Source organism: Arachis hypogaea, chromosome 6, assembly GCF_003086295.3.
Source record: "Arachis hypogaea cultivar Tifrunner chromosome 6, arahy.Tifrunner.gnm2.J5K5, whole genome shotgun sequence".
Lineage (NCBI taxonomy): Eukaryota > Viridiplantae > Streptophyta > Magnoliopsida > Fabales > Fabaceae > Arachis > Arachis hypogaea.
Genome location: NC_092041.1, coordinates 85,614,584 through 85,635,059, shown reverse-complemented (window position 1 = coordinate 85,635,059; position 20,476 = coordinate 85,614,584).

The following is a 20,476-nucleotide window of genomic DNA, read 5'->3' as shown; positions in this document are numbered from 1 at the left end:
GGATTCATCTTCATTTTCTCAATTCTCAACCATTCCTTAGTGAGATCTATTGCAACTCTCACTTTACTTTGTTCATGTTGTAGATCATCTTCTCTAATCTCAATTAGTGTTTGTAATTGTTCAATTCTCATAGATCTTAGATTTAACTTTGTTGTTTTGGATTCTATTAATTCATTGAAGATCTCATTTTCATTGTTGTTCATTGTTGATTCTTGTTAATCTCTTGTGTTGAATCACTTTGATTCTAAACCTCTTCTCAATTTTACTATGTCTTTCATTCTTGCTCTCCAAATGTTTGAGAAAATGCCAACTTTAGATATGGAGTAGCATCCCCTCACTTGGCCTAGTAGTTAAGTCATTGGAGACACTTGAATAATGGATGTCAATTGTTGATTAAGAATTGAGAATTGCTAATTGATTTAGGGTGCACTAAAGCTAGACTTCCCTAGGGTAAGACTAGGACTTGTGACTCAAGTTAGTTACTTTTACTTGACTTTCCTATATAATTAGGGGTTAACTAAGTGAAGCAACACTCCTTTGTTATCACAATTGAAGGAAGCTATAGTGATGGAACTTCCAATGTTCAACCTTGGCCAAGGCTTTTAATATTGATTGATTGTTGTTTTCTTTTATTAGCACTTTTATGCCACACTCTTCAAGCCACAAAAGATCACTTAACCACTAACATACACCCTTGTAGCATTCCTAGGGAAGAACGACTCGGGACTAATACTCTTGGTTATAGATTGTAGAATTGTTTGATGATGGATTTTGCATCGGTTTAGACTATACTACGATTGATTACTTGATAATTTCTATACCGACAAAAATTCATTCATCACTCCCTCATTACGGCCATAAAACGCTCCTAGGAGAACCAACGGATTAGGATCTGTATTCTATGACCGTCACATCTGCAACCCCTTCAATGGAAGGACTCTACCCTAAATCCAGGTGCGTCTCTTTCTTTTCTTTGAGTTATAACAAGACATGGTTGAAGTTTGTACTTATTTTGTGTTTGGTTGAAATAATCGTTGTTTCTGGAATGTTTGTCGAAGGCACGGGAAGCATTTTGAGTGGTGGTGGTAGTTAGGGTTTAAGGTGGTGGTGAGGAAGAGTTTCGGTGGTGTGTTTGGGATTGGAAAAATGGTGGCGTGGAGTAAGTGGTGATGGTAGAGTAATTTGGGAATTTCAAATAATTTTTTTTTGGATTTGGATAGTTTTGTTAGGAAAATTTTATGTTTCATGGGTACAAATGGTAATTTTTTTCTTCTATAGGTAGATATGTCAGTGTTTTCAACTTTCGTGGATACAAATGGTAGTTTACTCTATTACAATACAATAAAAAAATTGACAAGAATTATTCTCATTTTATAAAGGTACAATGGAATAAGAAAACAAAATGAGAGGTTAAAGTTCTTAATACTATGAATTATTGTGATGGATTAAGTACACATGTACGAGTGGTTGAAGTCGTTATATATTTTAGTGTTGTTTGTATGAACTGTATCATATTTTTTTTGTTGAGTTTAAAACAACACTACTTATGAAAACTTGTATTATTTTTATACCACTTTGGTTTACATCTGGTTCTAATGAATCTAGAATGGTACACCAAAAGGAATGAATAGTAAGTTAATTAACTCATGATAGTTAAAATGATATGCACACAACACATAATTCTTTGTTTTATACCTCTTTAAGTTCCATTTTAGATAAATGAGAAAGATTTTTATTTTATATGAATACAAGTTTAACATATCATTATTTAGGCTAACTAGTGTAGTGTCAAAACTCAAAAAATGTGCAGAGTATATACTCAACCTAAATCGTACTTAACCATCTGCCAAACTAACAAATTCAAATTCCAAACAAGATACAACAATCATATGCTAAAGTTGATATTATTACGGATATAACCTGAAATCGATATAGACAAGATCCCAATTATTCATCCAACTTTTAAATTGATATAAGCAAGTATAAACCACTATAGGAGTACCACGGTTTATGCCTTTTAAGCGTTCCATCAGAAACCGCTAGAAGAGTGTAGTAGTTTCTTCTCACACGCAACCCAACGTAAACCGCTACACCCTTACCGCAGTTTTCGTCCAAATCATAATCCACCATACCCTTATCGCGGTTTCTATAGAAATAAGAAAAACACATTCGCATTTTCAATGTATAGATTTTATTTTCTGCTAATATTGAAAGGCAAACAATTTATTTTGGTAACTTGATTTATAATTTACTAATATGAAATTACATATTATGCTCATGTTATTTAAAAATAAAGGGTAAGTTACCCTCTCTGACATGTCTAACAATTATTAAATGAAATAAATTACTAATTAATCATAACAACATTTTTTTCAAATTACAAGAGTTATTAAAAAAACTCATTTCATAATTTTCAATTTTTTTTCAAACTAGTCATTTATTAATAAGTTCAAAACCCAAACAAACTCAAAGAAAAGCAACACATTCACTCATTATTTTCTCTCTTTTTGTTTCCCTCTTCTAAATATGTCTTTCCATCTTTACTTAATTTCCTGCAATTTTTTTCTCCAAAGACATATCACCCACAACAATGACGGCTTAATTCAATAACCATGTAAATTTAGTTTTTCTAGATTTTGAACTTATTAATAAAAGATTGGTTTCAAAAGAAATTAATAATAAAATGAGTTGGATGAAATACATTGCTTGCAAACTTAACATCAAGCTCAATTGACACATATTACATCAACATCATTCCACCATAATTAACAAACTCATAACCACTCCTCAGTGTCCTATACCGTTCTTTAATACCAAAAAAATAGTCATTGCACATTTATACCAAGCAGCACCCTCACCTTCTCCATCTATGAGCCCCAAAAATAAAAACACCTATAGCGATGTTACCTTCCCACTAACTACACAACGGCAAAGCCCCATTAAAAACCCTAATTAATAATAAATCATCACATGTTGCTCACAATTATATTCTTACACCACAATACCTCACCATCAACCCTATGACAAAATTCAATCTTGGCCAATTAGAGAAAATTGCATACATACCTACTCGTCAACATAATCGGTTTCAGCCTGCAAAAACATCTCCATCGTCGCTACGTTTCATTTCCACGGGTCTTCCGCCTTGCTGCTACTTGATGCCATTTTCCATTGGAGTTCTCTTACCTGAAATGGTACACAACACACAAACTCAATTACTTAACAATTCTAGCGTCACTACTCGTCATTCGCCATGATGCTACCAACCACTAAATCTACCTCTTACCTCGAGATCAGATTGTACCTCTAATGCTTTCTCCAACGAGTCATTCACCGACCATCGTCATCACCTAGCCTTCAGGATTCGGTGATCATCTTCACCTACCGCTATCCACCTTTACTTTTCTCATTCCATTATTAACACCCCTTGTATATCTACAATTTCTTCTCAGCCTTAACCCTAACACTTTTTTCTCCATCAATCCCAAGCCAACATTTCAAAAGGTAATTTTTGCTTGCTTTGGTCCTCTATCGAGGACACTTCTTACCTAGTATAGCAGTCTCACAAAAAAAAATAATGAGTCCATAAGAGAAAGGCCCTTCCTCTATGACTTTATCATACATATAGCCCAAACAAAATGAGTTAGGCCATCTAAAAGAACAGCCCATCCTCTGCGGCTCTGAACATTTTCAGCTATGTTATACTTGCATATGGGTTGCACTGCGCCATACTATGGAAGCCGCTACTGCTACTAGGTTTTCCTAACTTTTCTCTAACGAGCTTGAGGTTACTTTAGACATTCACATTCGCACTACAAGACAAAAGTCACACCTGCAACTTAAAGATACATGACATAGCAAAGTGCCAGTAAAACTGACTGACATATGTGAAAATCTTCCTATACTATTTGTTAACTACATTTGCTTAGGAAAATATTTCAGAAAGAGCAACATATAAGCCTGAAAAGTAGCAAATGATTATCGCAAAAGATATTTCTATACTTATCAAAACTAAACCAACAATCAACCCTATCAAAGTACTAGGTCACTGGGTCAGTGATTCGACTGGTAAGTCACTCATCGAACCGTTTAATCTAATAGTAATAAAATAAATATATAAATCTATAATAAAATAAAAAATACAATATTATTATTAAATGAAAAATTAAAATTAATATTTCAAATCACTTAGTTTTAACTTAATTAAATTATATACAAATTGTAAGCAGCACCACATACATAAACAAACAGTTTTCCGTTCTTCATTGTGCTGGTCTGATCAGCTCATCATCTATTCTATTGTGACTTGTGAGCCCTATCATTAACAAAAATATATAATTTTTACTTTACATTTCACTCTCTCCCAGTATTAATTATTTTATTTTATTTACAATATATAAAAGAAAAAGTATAAGGGAATTATAAACAAAATATATAGCAAGAAAGAATCTGGTTCAGTGGTTAATATGGTTTCACAAGGTACAAGCTTCGAAACTTGCTTGCACCACCTTTTGAAAATTTTCAGGAGCTCCTACTGTGATCTATACACTGCAAGCCCCCTCGTGGAGGCGCTGATGAGCGGATAATTTATACGCTTTTTGGCATTGTTTTTAGTGTGTTTTTAGTATAATCTAGTTAGTTTTTAGTATATTTTTAGTAGTTTTTAGTTAAAATTCACTTTTCTGGACTTTACTATGAGTTTGTGTGTTTTTCTGTGATTTCAGGTATTTTCTGGCTGAAATTGAGGGTCCTGAGCAAAAAATCTGATTCAGAGACTGGAAAGGACTGCAGATGCTGTTGGATTCTGACCTCCCTGCACTCGAAGTGGATTTTCTGGAGCTACAGAAGTCCAATTGGCGCTCTCTTAACGGCGTTGGAAAGTAGACATCCTGGGCTTTCCAGCAATATATGATAGTCCATACTTTGCCCAAGATTTGATGGCCCAAACCGGCGTGGCAAATCAGCCTCAGAAATTCCAGCGTTTAACGCTGGAACTGGCATAAAACTTGGAGTTAAACGCCCAAACTGGCATAAAAGCTGGCGTTTAACTCCAGGAAAGGTCTCTACACGAAAATGCTTCATTGCTCAGCCCAAGCACACACCAAGTGGACCCAGAAGTGGATTTTTACGTCATTTACTCATTTCTGTATACCCTAGGCTACTAGTTTACTATTAATAGGATCTTTTGACATTGTATCAGTACCTCATGACACTTTACACGTTTTCTTTGTGTATCTTTCACGGCATGAGTCTCTAAACCCCATGGTTGGAGGTGAGGAGCTCTGTTGTGTCTTGATGGATTAATGCAATTACTACTGTTTCTCATTCAATCATGCTTGCTTCCATTCTAAGATAATACTTGTTCTTAACCCGGATGAATGTGATGATCCGTGACAATCATCATCATTCTCAACTATGAACGCGTGCCTGACAACCACCTCCGTTCTACCTTAGATTAAGTAGTTATCTCTTGGATTCTTTAACCGGAATCTTCGTGGTATAAGCTAGAACTGATGGCGGCATTCAAGAGAATCCGGAAGGTCTAAACCTTGTCTGTGGTATTCTGAGTAGGATTCAATGATTGAATGACTGTGACGAGCTTCAAACTCCTGAAGGCGGGGCGTTAGTGACAGACGCAAAAGAATCACTGGATTCTATTCCGGCCTGATCGAGAACCGACAGATGATTAGCCATGCTGTGACAGAGCATAGGAACATTTTCACTGAGAGGATGGGAGGTAGCCATTGACAACGGTGAAACCCTACATACAGCTTGCCATGGAAGGAGTCTTGCGTGCTTGAAGAAGGAGACAGTAGGAAAGCAGAGATTCAAAAGACAGAGCATCTCCAAAACCTCAACCTATTCCCCATTACTGCAAAACAAGTAACCATTTCATGTTCTTTAGCTTTTCACAATCAATCCTGATAATTTCTGATATCCTGACTAAGATTTACAAGATAACCATAGCTTGCTTCAAACCGACAATCTCCGTGGGATCGACCCTTGCTCACGCAAGGTATTACTTGGACGACCCAGTGCACTTGCTGGTTAGTTGTGCGGAGTTGCAAAAGTGTGATTGCAATTTCGTGCACCAAGTTTTTGGCGCCGTTGCCGGGGATTGTTCGAGTTTGGACAACTGACGGCTTATCTTGTTGCTTAGATTAGGACTGTTTATTTTTGTTGGTTTAGAGTCTAGTTCATATTTTAAGTTTGGTGTCAATTGCATGCTTTTGTTTTTTCTTTTAATTTTCGAATTTGCATGTTCTTAGTCCCTTTTTGATTCATAAAAATTCTAAGTTTGGTGTCCTCTTTGTGTTTTTCCCTTAAAATTTTTCGAAAATTAGTGTTTGATTTTCTAAAAATTTTAAATTTGGTGTCTTTTTGTTGTTTTTCTCTTTCCTCTTTTCAAAAACCAAATCTTTTTCATAAAAATTTTTCAATCAGATCTTTTTAATTGCTGTTTTCAAAATCTTTTTGATTAACTAATTGATTCAGTTCTCAATTTGCTTTGATCTTATTTTCTTTTTGATTTTCGAATTTTTATTTTAATTTTCTTTTATTTTAATTTATTTTTTTCATTAATTCAAAAAAAAATATTTTATCCATCATGGACCTAAGTGGAATTGATCAGTCCAAAAGGACTCTGGGGTCATATGCTAACCCCATTACAGCTGCATATGGGAGTAGCATATGTACACCTCCCATCAAAGCAAGCAGCTTTGAGCTAAATCCTCAATTCATTATCATAGTGCAGCAAAATTGCCAGTATTCCGGTCTTCCACAGGAAGAACCTACTGAGTTTCTGGCATAGTTTTTACAAATTACTGACACAGTACATGATAAAGAGGTGGATCAGGATGTCTACAGACTATTACTGTTTTCATTTGCTGTAAAAGATCAGGCTAAAAGGTGGTTGAATAACCAACCTACAGCAAGCATAAAGACATGGAAACAGTTGTCAGACAAATTCCTGAATCATTTTTACCCTCCAAAGAGGATGACACAGCTAAGGCTGGACATCCAAGGCTTTAAACAAGAGGATAATGAATCCCTTTATAATGCCTGGGAGAGGTATAGAGGTATGCTAAGAAAATGCCCCTCTGAAATGTTTTCAGAGTGGGTACAGTTAGACATCTTCTACTATGGGCTCACAGAAAAAGCTCAGATGTCTTTAGACCACTCAGCTGGTGGATCTATCCACATGAGGAAGACAATTGAAGAGGCTCAAGAGCTTATAGACACTGTTGCTAGAAATCAATATTTGTACTCTAGCAATGAGCTCTCTCCAAAAGAGGAAGTCATGACAGTAGTCACTGACCCTAATCCTCAAGAACAGATGATTAAGCTTAATCAACAATTGCTCCGAATGACAGAACAGTTAGCAGAATTTAAAGAGATGCTCTATGAAACTAAAGTTGCTAACAAGAACATAGAACTGCAGTTGAATCAAGCAAAACAGCAAATATCTAAACAGATAACAGAGGAATGTCAAGCAGTTCAACTGAGGAGTGGGAAGACACTGAATAACACTGCTCAAAGTAGCAAAAAGCCAAACAATGAACGATTGACAGGGGATAACCAAACCACTGTTCAAAATCCCTCTGAGGACAGTAAGAGCCCAGAGAGGAATGTTATTGGCGTTCAAACGCCAGAGAGGGAAGGAAAGCTGGCGTTAAACGCCCACTCCTTGCCCAGTTCTGGCGTTCAAACGCCAGAAAAGGGGGAAAAGTTGGCGTTAAACGCCCATTTTCCACCCAATCCTGGCGTTCAGACGCCAAGGGAAGATCAGACACCTGAGAGTGCTGACAGTAATCCCTCTAACAAGGCTTCTTCAACCACTTCTGTAAGGAATAAACCTGCAGCATCTAAGGTTGAAGAATATAAAGCCAAGATGCCTTATCCTCAAAAACTCCGCCAAGCGGAATAGGATAAGCAATTTGCCCGCTTTGCAGACTATCTAAGGACTCTTGAAATAAAGATTCCGTTTGCAGAGGCACTTGAGCAAATACCTTCTTATGCTAAGTTCATGAAAGAAATCTTAAGCCATAAGAAGGATTGGAGAGAAACTGAAAAAGTGTTTCTCACTGAAGAATGCAGTGCAGTCATTCTAAAAAGCTTACCAGAAAAGCTTCAATATCCAGGAAGCTTTATGATACCATGCACATTAGAAGGTGCTTGCACCAAGACAGCCCTGTGTGATCTTGGAGCAAGCATCAATCTAATACCTGCATCCACTATCAGAAAGCTTGGGTTGACTGGAGAAGTCAAACCAACCCGGATATGCCTCCAACTTGCTGATGGTTCCATTAAACACCCATCAGGCATAATTGAGGACATGATTGTCAAGGTTGGGCCATTTGCCTTTCCAACTGACTTTGTGGTGCTGGAAATGGAGGAGCACAAGAGTGCAACTCTCATTCTAGGAAGACCTTTCCTAGCAACTGGACGAACTCTCATTGATGTACAAAAAGGGGAAGTAACCCTGAGAGTCAATGAGGATGAGTTCAAGTTGAATGCTGTAAAAGCTATGCAGCATCCAGACACACCAAATGACTGCATGGGCGCTGACATTATTGACTCTCTGGTAGAAGAGATTAATATGACTGAAAGCCTAGAATCAGAGCTTGAGGACATCTTCAAAGATGCTCAACCTGATCAAGAAGAATCAGTGGAAACAAAGGAATTTTCGAAAATTCCTCAGGAGGAGGATAAGCCTCCCAAACCTGAACTCAAACCACTACCACCATCCTTGAAGTATGCATTTCTGGGAGAGGGTGACACTTTTCCAGTGATTATAAGCTCTACTTTAAATGCACAGGAAGAGGAAGCACTGATTCAAGTGCTAAGGACACACAAGACAGCTCTTGGGTGGTCCATAAGTGATCTCAAGGGCATTAGCCCAGCTAGATGCATGCACAAGATCCTGTTGGAGGATAATGCCAAGCCAGTGGTCCAACCACAGAGGAGGCTAAATCCAGCCATGAAGGAGGTGGTGCAGAAAGAGGTCACTAAATTACTAGAGGCTGGGATTATTTATCCTATTTCTGATAGCCCCTGGGTGAGCCCTGTCCAAGTTGTCCCCAAAAAGGGAGGCATGACAGTGGTTCATAATGAAAAAAATGAACTGGTTCCTACAAGAACAGTCACAGGGTGGCGCATGTGTATTGACTACAGAAGGCTCAATACAGCCACCAGAAAGGATCATTTTCCTTTACCATTCATAGACCAAATGCTAGAAAGACTAGCTGGTCCTGATTACTACTGCTTTTTGGATGGCTATTCAGGTTACAACCAAATTGCAGTAGATCCTCAGGACCAAGAGAAAACAACATTTACTTGCCCTTCTGGCGTGTTTGCCTACAGAAGGATGCCTTTTGGTCTGTGTAATGCTCCTGCAACCTTTCAGAGATGCATGTTATCCATCTTCTCTGATATGGTGGAGAAATTCCTGGAAGTCTTCATGGATGACTTCTCAGTATATGGAGACTCATTCAGCTCATGTCTTAACCACCTAGCACTTGTCCTGAAAAGGTGCCAAGAGACTAACCTGGTTTTAAACTGGGAGAAATGTCACTTTATGGTGACTGAAGGAATTGTCCTTGGGCACAAAATTTCAAGCAGGGGAATAGAGGTGGATAAGGCAAAGGTAGAGGTAATTGAAAAGTTACCACCACCTGCCAATGTTAAGGCAATCAAAAGCTTTCTGGGGCATGCAGGATTCTACAGAAGGTTCATAAAGGATTTTTCAAAAATTGCAAAACCTTTGAGTAACCTGCTAGCTGCTGACACACCATTTGTGTTTGACACACAGTGTCTGCAGGCATTTGAGACCCTGAAAGCTAAGCTGGTCACAGCACCAGTCATCTCTGCACCAGATTGGACATTGCCATTTGAACTAATGTGTGATGCCAGTGACCATGCCATTGGTGCAGTGTTGGGACAGAGGCATAACAAGCTTCTGCACGTCATTTATTATGCCAGCCGTGTTCTAAATGACGCACAGAAGAATTACACAACCACAGAAAAAGAGTTACTTGCAGTGGTCTATGCCATTGACAAGTTTAGATCCTATCTAGTGGGATCCAAAGTGGTTGTGTACACTGACCATGCTGCTCTTAAATACTTACTCACAAAGCAGGATTCAAAACCCAGACTTATAAGATGGGTGTTGCTTCTGCAAGAGTTTGACATAGAAATAAAAGACAGAAAAGGGACAGAGAACCAAGTAGCTGACCATCTGTCCCGAATAGAACCAGTAGCTGGGGCGTCCCTCCCTTCTACTGAGATCTCTGAGACTTTCCCAGATGAGCAACTCTTTGCCATTCAGGAAGCTCCATGGTTTGCAGATATTGCAAATTATAAAGCTGTGAGGTTCATACCCAAGGAGTACAGCAGTGTGCAAAGAAAGAAATTAATTTCAGATGCCAAGTACTACCTCTGGGATGAACCATATATCTTTAAGAGATGTGCTGACGGAGTGATCCGCAGATGTGTACCCAGAGAAGAAGCACAAAGGATCCTATGGCACTGCCATGGATCACAGTATGGAGGACACTTTGGAAGTGAGCGAACAGCCACTAAGGTCCTCCAATGTGGCTTCTACTGGCCTACTCTCTATAAAGATTCCTGAGAGTTTGTGCGTAACTGTGACAGTTGCCAAAGAGCTGGTAACTTGCCTCACGAATATGCCATGCCTCAACAAGGGATACTAGAGATAGAATTGTTTGATGTATGGGGAATTGACTTCATGGGGCCATTCCCACCATCATACTCAAACACTTACATTCTGGTGGCAGTGGACTATGTATCTAAGTGGGTAGAAGCAATTGCTACACCCACTAATGATACCAAGACCGTGCTGAAATTCCTCCAGAAACACATCTTCAGCAGATTTGGTGTTCCCAGAGTACTAATCAGTGACGGGGGCACTCATTTCTGCAACAGACAGCTATACTCTGCTATGGTTAGATATGGAATTAGCCACAAAGTGGCAACTCCATATCATCCACAGACAAATGGGCAAGCTGAAGTCTCTAACAGAGAGCTAAAAAGAATCCTGGAACGGACTGTGATAGCCCGAAGAAAGGATTGGGCAAAGAGTTGGATGATGCTCTGTGGGCATACAGAACAGCATTCAAGACTCCTATAGGAACCTCTCCATACCAACTGGTGTATGGGAAGGCCTGTCATCTGCCCGTGGAACTGGAACATAAAGCCTACTGGGCAACCAGATTCCTAAACATGGATGCATAGTTAGCTGGTGAAAAAAGATTGCTCCAGCTAAATGAGCTAGAGGAGTTCAGACTCAATGCCTTTGAAAATGCAAAAATTTATAAGGAAAAGGCAAAGAAATGGCATGACAAGAAGTTGTCAACCAGAGTCTTTGAGCCAGGACAAAAAGTTCTGCTCTTCAACTCTAGGCTCAGACTGTTTCCAGGAAAACTTAAATCCCGGTGGAGGGGTCCGTATGTGATTACAGGAGTATCACCATATGGATATGTTGAGCTTCAGGATATTGATTCTGACAAAAAGTTCATTGTTAATGGACAGAGAATCAAGCATTATCTTGAAGGCAATTTTGAGCAGGAATGCTCAAAACTGAGACTTGAATGATTCTCAGTGAAGGTCCAGCTAAAGACAGTAAAGAAGCGCTTGCTGAGAGGCAACCCAGTCATTAGGAGGTTATATGTTTTGTTTTTACAGAGGCAAGTATCAAAAATGAAGGAATTCACAGAGTTACAGAAGGATTCAGCTCAAAAAGCAGAGAAAAAGAGCTTACTGGCGAAAAAACGCCAGTAAGGGGCATTTTGGGCGTTAAACGCCAGAATGGGTACCATTCTGGGCGTTTAACGCCAGGAATGGTGCCATTTTGGGCGTTAAACGCCAGAATGGGCACCATTCTGGGCGTTTAACGCCAGGTGTGCAGCATCCTGGGCGTTCAGAAAAATGCCCAGTGATAAAGGATTTCTGGCGTTTAACGCCAGCCAGGGCACCTGGCTGGGCGTTAAACGCCCAAAAGGGGCATCCAATGGGCGTTAAATGCCAGAATGGGTGCCATTCTGGGCGTTTAACGCCAGTAAGGTGGGGGGACCACAATTTTGTTTTCAAATCAGATTTTTTCAAACTTTCTTTTTCTCACCCATATTTTTCTACAAAAATACATTTCAATCTCTCATCATTCACTTTCAAATTTTCAATTATCTAAAATCATTCTTCAAATCTTTCAAATCATTCCCAAATTTTGTTCAAAAAACTCACCTTTCTCTCAATTTCTTTCCATATCTTCTCAAATCTCTTTTCAAATTTCTTTTTTTTTCGAAAACTCCCCTCCCCACCTTATAAATACACGTTTGGCTCCCTCTTCCCACCACACCATTCGAATTTCCTCTTCCTCTCTCTCTCTTCTTTCCTTTCTTTTGCTTGAGGACAAGCAAACCTCTAAGTTTGGTGTGCTTTTCCGTGATCACTAAGCCAAGATTCATCAAGATCATGGCTCCTAAGGGAAAACAAACCAATTTAAGAGGAAAGAAAGAGAATAATCCAAAGAATCTTTGGAATCAAGAGAAGTTCTTAACCAAAGAACATGAAGACCATTATCACAAAATAATGGGTCTGAGGTCAGTGATCCCGGAAGTTAAATTTGATCTGAAAGAAGATGAATATCCGGGGATCCAAGAGCAAATTCGAAACAGAGGATGGAAAGTTCTGACCAATCCTGAAATAAAGGTTGGAAGGAACATGGTTCAGGAATTCTACTCTAATCTGTGGCTAACAGATAAGCAGAGAATGACTGGAACTGCTTACCATACCTACAGAACCATGGTCAGAGGGAAAGTTATGTACTTCCATCTGGACAAAATAAGAGAAATCTTCAAACTACCTCAACTGCAAGATGATCCTGAATCCTTTAATAGGAGGATGGTGAGAGCAGATAAAGGGTTGGATCAAGTTCTAGAGGACATATGCCTCCCTGGAACTAAGTGGATAACCAATTCAAAGGGTGTCCCAAACCAACTCAAGAGGGGAGACCTCAAACCAATTGCAAGAGGTTGGCTAGACTTTATTGGGCGTTCCATATTGCCCACTAGCAACCGTTCTGAGGTCACCATCAAGAGAGCAGTGATGATTCATTGCATTATACTTGGAAAAGAAGTGGAGGTTCATCATGTGATTGCTTGTGAGATATACACAATTGCAAATAAGAATTCCACTGAAGCCAAATTGACTTACCCAAGCTTGATCTCCTTGCTCTGTAAAGAGGCTGGGGTGAAGATGGGAGTAGATGAGTTCATACCCATTGAACACCCAATCACCAAGAAGTCAATGGAAGGACAAATGCAAGACAACTCTATCAAGAGGAGGGCGCAGGAATTCCTCCCTGAATTCCCAAGAATTGACTACTGGACCAGCCTAGAAGCATCTATCACCAAGTTGCAAGAGACTATGGAGCAACTGAAGGAAGAACAGCAGAATCAGAACTGCATGCTCTGCAAATTGCTGAACGAACAAGAGAAGCAGGGGCGTGAACTCCAAGAGTTGAAACGCCAAAAGCTCTCCTCTCAAGCTGAGGGAGTATCCACTTCTCAAAATCAAGGTTGTTGAGTCCTAACTCTGTGAAAACCTCTATCATTAGGAGCCTATGTTTTTGCGTTTTTTTTTTCTTTTGTTTTGTTTTCTATTTTTATATTTTTTATTTTTTAGTCTCATCTTATATTTATCTTTGAGTCTTGTTCTTAATTCATAATTAATAAATTGAAATTTTATGCCTTAAAGATATGAATGTCCTATGAATCCATCACCTCTCTTAAATGAAAAATGCTTTAATCACAAAAGAACAAGAAGTACAGGATTTCGAAATTTATCCTTGAAACTAGTTGAATTAGTTTGATGTGGTGACAATAATTTTTGTTTTCTGAATGAATGCTTGAACAGTGCATATGTCTCTTGAATTTGTTGTTTTGAGAATGTTAGAAATTGTTGGCTCTTGAAAGAATGAGGAAAAAGAGAACTGTTATTGAGGATCTAAAAAATCATTAGATTGATTCTTGAAGCAAGAAAAAGCAGTGGATACAAAAAAAAGAGAGAAAGAAAGAGAAAGAAAAAGCAAGAAATAAAGTTGTGATCCAAGGCAAAAAGAGTGTGCTTAAGAACCCTGGACACTTCTAATTGGGGACTCTAGCAAAGCTGGGTCACAATCTGAAAAGGTTCACCCAATTATGTGTCTGTGGCATGTATGTATCCGGTGGTAATACTGGAAAACAGAGTGCTTTGGGCCACAGCCAAGACTCATACACTAGCTATGTTCAAGAATCATTACACTTAACTAGGAGAATCAATAACACTATCTGAGTTCTGAGTTCTTATAGATGCCAATCATTCTGAACTTCAAAGGATAGAGTGAGATGCCAAAACTGTTCGGAAGCAAAAAGCTACTAGTCCCGCTCATCTAATTGGAGCTATGTTTCCTTGATATTTTTGGAGTCTATAGTATATTCTCTTCTTTTTATCCTATTTTGATTTTCAGTTGCTTGGGGACAAGCAACAATTTAAGTTTGGTGTTGTGATGAGCGGATAATTTATACGCTTTTTGGCATTGTTTTTAGTGTGTTTTTAATATAATCAAGTTAGTTTTTAGTATATTTTTAGTAGTTTTTAGTTAAAATTCACTTTTCTAGACTTTACTATGAGTTTGTGTGTTTTTCTGTGATTTCAGGTATTTTCTGGCTGAAATTGAGGGTCCTGAGCAAAAAATCTGATTCAGAGACTGGAAAGGACTGCAGATGCTGTTGGATTCTGACCTCCCTGCACTCAAAGTGGATTTTCTGGAGCTACAGAAACCCAATTGGCGCGCTCTCAACGGCGTTGGAAAGTAGACATCCTGGGCTTTCCAGCAATATATGATAGTCTATACTTTGCCCAAGATTTGATGGCCCAAACCGGCGTGGCAAATCAGCCTCAGAAATTCCAGCGTTTAACGCTGGAACTGGCATAAAACTTGGAGTTAAACGCCCAAACTGGCATAAAAGCTGGCGTTTAACTCCAGGAAAGGTCTCTACACGAAAATGCTTCATTGCTCAGCCCAAGCACACACCAAGTGGACCCAGAAGTGGATTTTTACGTCATTTACTCATTTCTGTATACCCTAGGCTACTAGTTTACTATTAATAGGATCTTTTGACATTGTATCAGTACCTCATGACACTTTACATGTTTTCTTTGTGTATCTTTCACGGCATGAGTCTCTAAACCCCATGGTTGGGGGTGAGGAGCTCTGCTGTGTCTTGATGGATTAATGCAATTACTACTATTTCTCATTCAATCATGCTTGCTTCCATTCTAAGATAATACTTGTTCTTAACCCGGATGAATGTGATGATCCGTGACAATCATCATCATTCTCAACTATGAACACGTGCCTGACAACCACCTCCGTTCTACCTTAGATTAAGTAGTTATCTCTTGGATTCTTTAACCGGAATCTTCGTGGTATAAGCTAGAACTGATGGCGGCATTCAAGAGAATCCGGAAGGTCTAAACCTTGTCTGTGGTATTCTGAGTAGGATTCAATGATTGAATGACTGTGACGAGCTTCAAACTCCTGAAGGCAGGGCGTTAGTGACAGACGCAAAAGAATCACTGGATTCTATTCCGGCCTGATCGAGAACCGACAGATGATTAGCCATGCTGTGACAGAGCATAGGAACATTTTCACTGAGAGGATGGGAGGTAGCCATTGACAACGGTGAAACCCTACATACAGCTTGCCATGGAAGGAGTCTTGCGTGCTTGAAGAAGGAGACAGTAGGAAAGCAGAGATTCAGAAGACAGAGCATCTCCAAAACCTCAACCTATTCCCCATTACTGCAAAACAAGTAACCATTTCATGTTCTTTAGCTTTTCACAATCAATCCTGATAATTTCTGATATCCTGACTAAGATTTACAAGATAACCATAGCTTGCTTCAAACCGACAATCTCCGTGGGATCGACCCTTGCTCACGCAAGGTATTACTTGGACGACCCAGTGCACTTGCTGGTTAGTTGTGCGGAGTTGCAAAAGTGTGATTGCAATTTCGTGCACCAGGCGCAAGTCAAATCCATGCACTAACATCATCAGCGCGCGGTTGACCACGAGGTGACCAGTCTGATTTAGTTGTGGTTTACATCAGTTTTGACTAGTTTAAGTAAATTTGACCAGTTTTCAACCTCAAATGATCATAACATCAAATCGAACTAGATAAAGATCTAGTTTGTCAGTCTTTTGGTTGAGTTGGCTAGTCTAGTTTAATTTTTATAACACTGAATATTTTCACATGTTCAATCTCAATGTTTAAAGACTTGGTGATGATAGAATGTGTATAACCTTTGGCTAAAAATAGGTCCAATTTAAAATAAGTGACCCGGTCTATTTACACAAAAGATAATACAATTCCTTACAAAAGCAATAGTAATACGATTTAATCTTGTTATTTTGAGATAACATAACTCAATTGTAAAAATACGTCAAAAATGCTAATAAAAACACCACTTCTCTTATTCTGATAATTGATAAATTCTACCTTAACTATTTTCATTGTGTCTAGTACTTTATCACCATTACTATTTTCTCTATCATCATCATTATCTCCTTTTTTCTATTTTTTTCTCTCACCATTCAAAGTAAAGGTGTGCATGGATAGGTTTAGACCTAATTTTGTTAGACCTAGATTTGACCCTAATATTTTACCAGTCAAATTTTAAAGATTTGAACTTGATCTCAAATTAATCTCATATAAGTTAGATTAAATCAAGTCAACCTGACATGAGAATAGATTATATAGTTTTGCATATTTCATATAATAAATTAATAAAATATATTCTTTAAAGAAATTGGCAAGGCTATATATCAAGAAGACAGTAAGGTTGCACAAGTGTTAACCGCTTCTGTGTTGGTGTAGATCCGAAAAAATCAAGCGTCTTACATCTTGAATTAGATAGCCAAAACAACAAAAAAGAGATTTAAGCGAATTCAAGTTAAGATCCTAACTACGCAAGGCCAACAAAAGAGTTATGCGAATAAAAGAGAAGAAAACATAGATAGTTTGAAGAAGGAAGTTATGCATTCTTGGAGGTTACTTCAACATACTGGAATCGATGGGCAATCATGACAATTGGGATGGAACCAAGGTGTATTGGGCCGTTTAAAGAACTAAGGCAGATTAGTGACCGGTGGCATATCAAATAATTTTACCGTCGTATCTTTTGAAACTGCATAACACACTCCACATTTCATAGCTTCGGTATTATAATTCTGAGATAAGCCATGTTTTAAAACCCGAATCAGTTCAATTGAGGGAGAATATGACGTTTCAAATAATTCCAGTTAGAATTGACGATACCTGTGATAAGCGACTACGTGGAAGAGTAGTACCGTTAGTAAAGGTTGCATGGAGTCAAGATGGGATTGAGGAACATGCCTGGAAACCTGAAATTTGAAATGAGAAGAGACTACCCACACTTATTTTCAGGCAATTGAATCTGAATTTTAAGAGCAAACTTATTAATTAGGTCGGTATGATGTAAACCCCGTGAAATTAATAAATAATTAGATAATAAATTAATTATTATTCAAAGAAATTAGAAAAATAAATTTTTATAATTTAGAGGAATAGAAATATTAAAAATACGAATTTTGACGCTACTTTTAAAGATTTTGGCCCAAAACCGGGCCAACAGGCCAAATCGGTTGAACAGAACCCAAGACCCAACCTATAAAACCACTAAAACAAGCCTTCTTCTTCATTATTTTCTACAGATCTGTTGAGAAGAGGAGATTTAACGTAAAAATCCCTAACCCTTGCCTCCGAAAATTCAATCGCCTATAACTTTCGATTCGGAGCTCCGATTGACGAGCCGTCAATGGCCACATGTTCTTCTTGGAATTCTCTTTAATTCTATGTGAACAAAGTGGTAAAAAATTTACATTTCTCACCCAGTTCTTTCTCTCTTCAATTTCGTGGGTTTTGAGTTTGAGAATTGTGGAATTGAATGATTTTGATGATTTAGGTGAACTCTAGCAGTGAATAATCATTGGCTTTTGTTCAATTGATCCATGGGTAAAGTAGGAAACTATTGAATCTTTGTGAATCATTGAATTAGTAAACTCTATGATGATTATAGTGATATTTTGTGAATTATATTGTGTTCTTGTTGATTCGGAGTTCAATTTGGCGGTTGATGACTGCGCATCATGTTAGGTTTTTCTATGCTTTTTCATACAAGAAATTGATGATTAATGCTTAATTATTGAGTATTTTAGTGCTTAAATAGTATATTGCTTTGATCTTTTGATTTTATAAATTTGTAGGAAATAAGTAGAAAAAGAAGAAAAAAGCATAAACTAAGCTCAAAAGGAGAAAAGAGAAATTTTGGGGCACAATTCGAAGTTTGAGCACGCTTTGGAATCTTAGGCCACACTTTTAAAAGTGTGGCCCATGATAAAATCAACGAAGCTTGGCACTCCATTTCTTTCTCTAAGAGCGTTACGTTCTTCTACATAGCACCATACATGACCAAGAGCGCCTGCAATAACAGAGTGGAAAAATTGGGATGGCGACGCGTACGCGTCAGTGTGACTTTTGTGAAGAAGCACGCGAACACATGAATGAAGCGTAGCTTGAAAGTGGCATCTTTTAAGGGTCATGCGTACGCGTGGGTGACACGTACGCGTGGAGGAGCGCTCTTAACACGAACTCTATGCTCTTCTTAACAACACTAAAGGCGACGCGTACGCGTCGATGTGCCAAATTGCCGAACCACGCGTATGCATGGGGTATGCGTACGCGTGGGTGCCCGAGCGCTACGCTCTCCTCAAAACGGTGCGTTCTCCTGGGAGCAGAATTGTGGTTCAATTAATTTCATTCCATGCCCATTTGAACAAGCAAGCAAGCCCATTCATATCACTCAATCAAGGCCACAAGAATCATTTAGATTTAATTTTGATTTGATTGTAATTTGTTTTAAATTTCATTTCAATTTGTAATTTAGGAAAGCCTATATAAAGGCATTGGTTTCATAGAATTCGGGGACACTCAGAAGAGCTGGGAGGAGTAGTAAGGCTTGGAGTAGAAGGCTCTCTTAGGACTAGAGGCTGGAGGATTAGCTCTAGAGCTATCTTGGAGGATTAGAACTTCCAGAGAGCTTAGCTTAGAATTTCTTTTTTCTTTTCTGCACTTTTACATTTCAGTTGTATGAAATTTAGTTTAGTTTATGCAATTTTAATTTCTTACACTTCTCTTCTGCAACTTACCTTTCTGCAATTTTACATCTGCTTTGACATTAGGATTGATTTACTTTCAAGCAATTTAAATTTTCTGCAAGTGTTCTTAGAGCGATGATCAATTGAACCCCACTTTATTAGGGGAGAAGCTCTATTATAATTCACATGATTGAGTGAACTTCTTCTTCTTCTCAATCTATTTAGGTATCTATAGGATATCCTCTTTTTTATTGAGATTCATTCACTCCGGAAGGGGGTTTGAATCTGTTGAATGCTTGTGTGAGCCTCGGAAGGAGAATCATGGACATTAGAATTGAGGCTCTATCCTTCACAATTCTCTTGACCAATACTATTCGGGAGGAATTGAGGTCTTGAGAATTTGTGTAGGTTATGGATGAGAGAAAGTGCTTAACCTCTTCTCATGACAATTAGATCAAGAAATTGGCAAGATTGATTGTGATTAGAGAGATTGGGTTGTCAAGAAATTGGGATCCAATAACTTACAATCTGCCATAGATCTACTCATGTGATTGAGAAAGAAGTTGAGACCCATTTGACTCGTGATGGATTATGATATCTCCAATCCCTAATGAATCTTGTTCTCTGTTATTTCTCATTTTGATTGCTTTGAGCTTCATTTAATATTCTGCCATTTACTTTTAGCACTTTAAATCCCTTGTAATTTACATTCTATTAATCAATTTCACTCAATTCACCACTATTAGCTTGACTAAACTAATCACCATACTAAAGTTTCTTGATCCATCAATCCTTGTGGGATCGACCTCACTCCGGTGAGTTTTACTACTTGATATGACTCGGTACACTTGTCGGTTAGTTTGTGTGAAATCAATTTTCCCTCATCAAATTTTTGGCGCCGTTGTCGGGGATTGATTAAGATCGACAATAATTAAGTGGGTGATAAGTCTAGATTAAGCATTTTCTTTGTTCTTGTCATTTAAGTTCTTTTTTATTTTCTATTTTTTGCTTACACTAAGGTGTTTGTGTTATTGCCTCACTAAGAAATTCTTCTCTGTGACATGAGAAATTTCAATCTTCTTTGGTGATTGTGTTCTACAAAATTCAAATAGAGTTCACCTCATCTTTTGATGAAGAAAATTTCATGGGATATTACCTACCACCACAAAATGACTATCCTAATGGTGCTTGGGAATATCACTAAGAAATGACAGATTATGAGTAATCCACCCAGTGGGG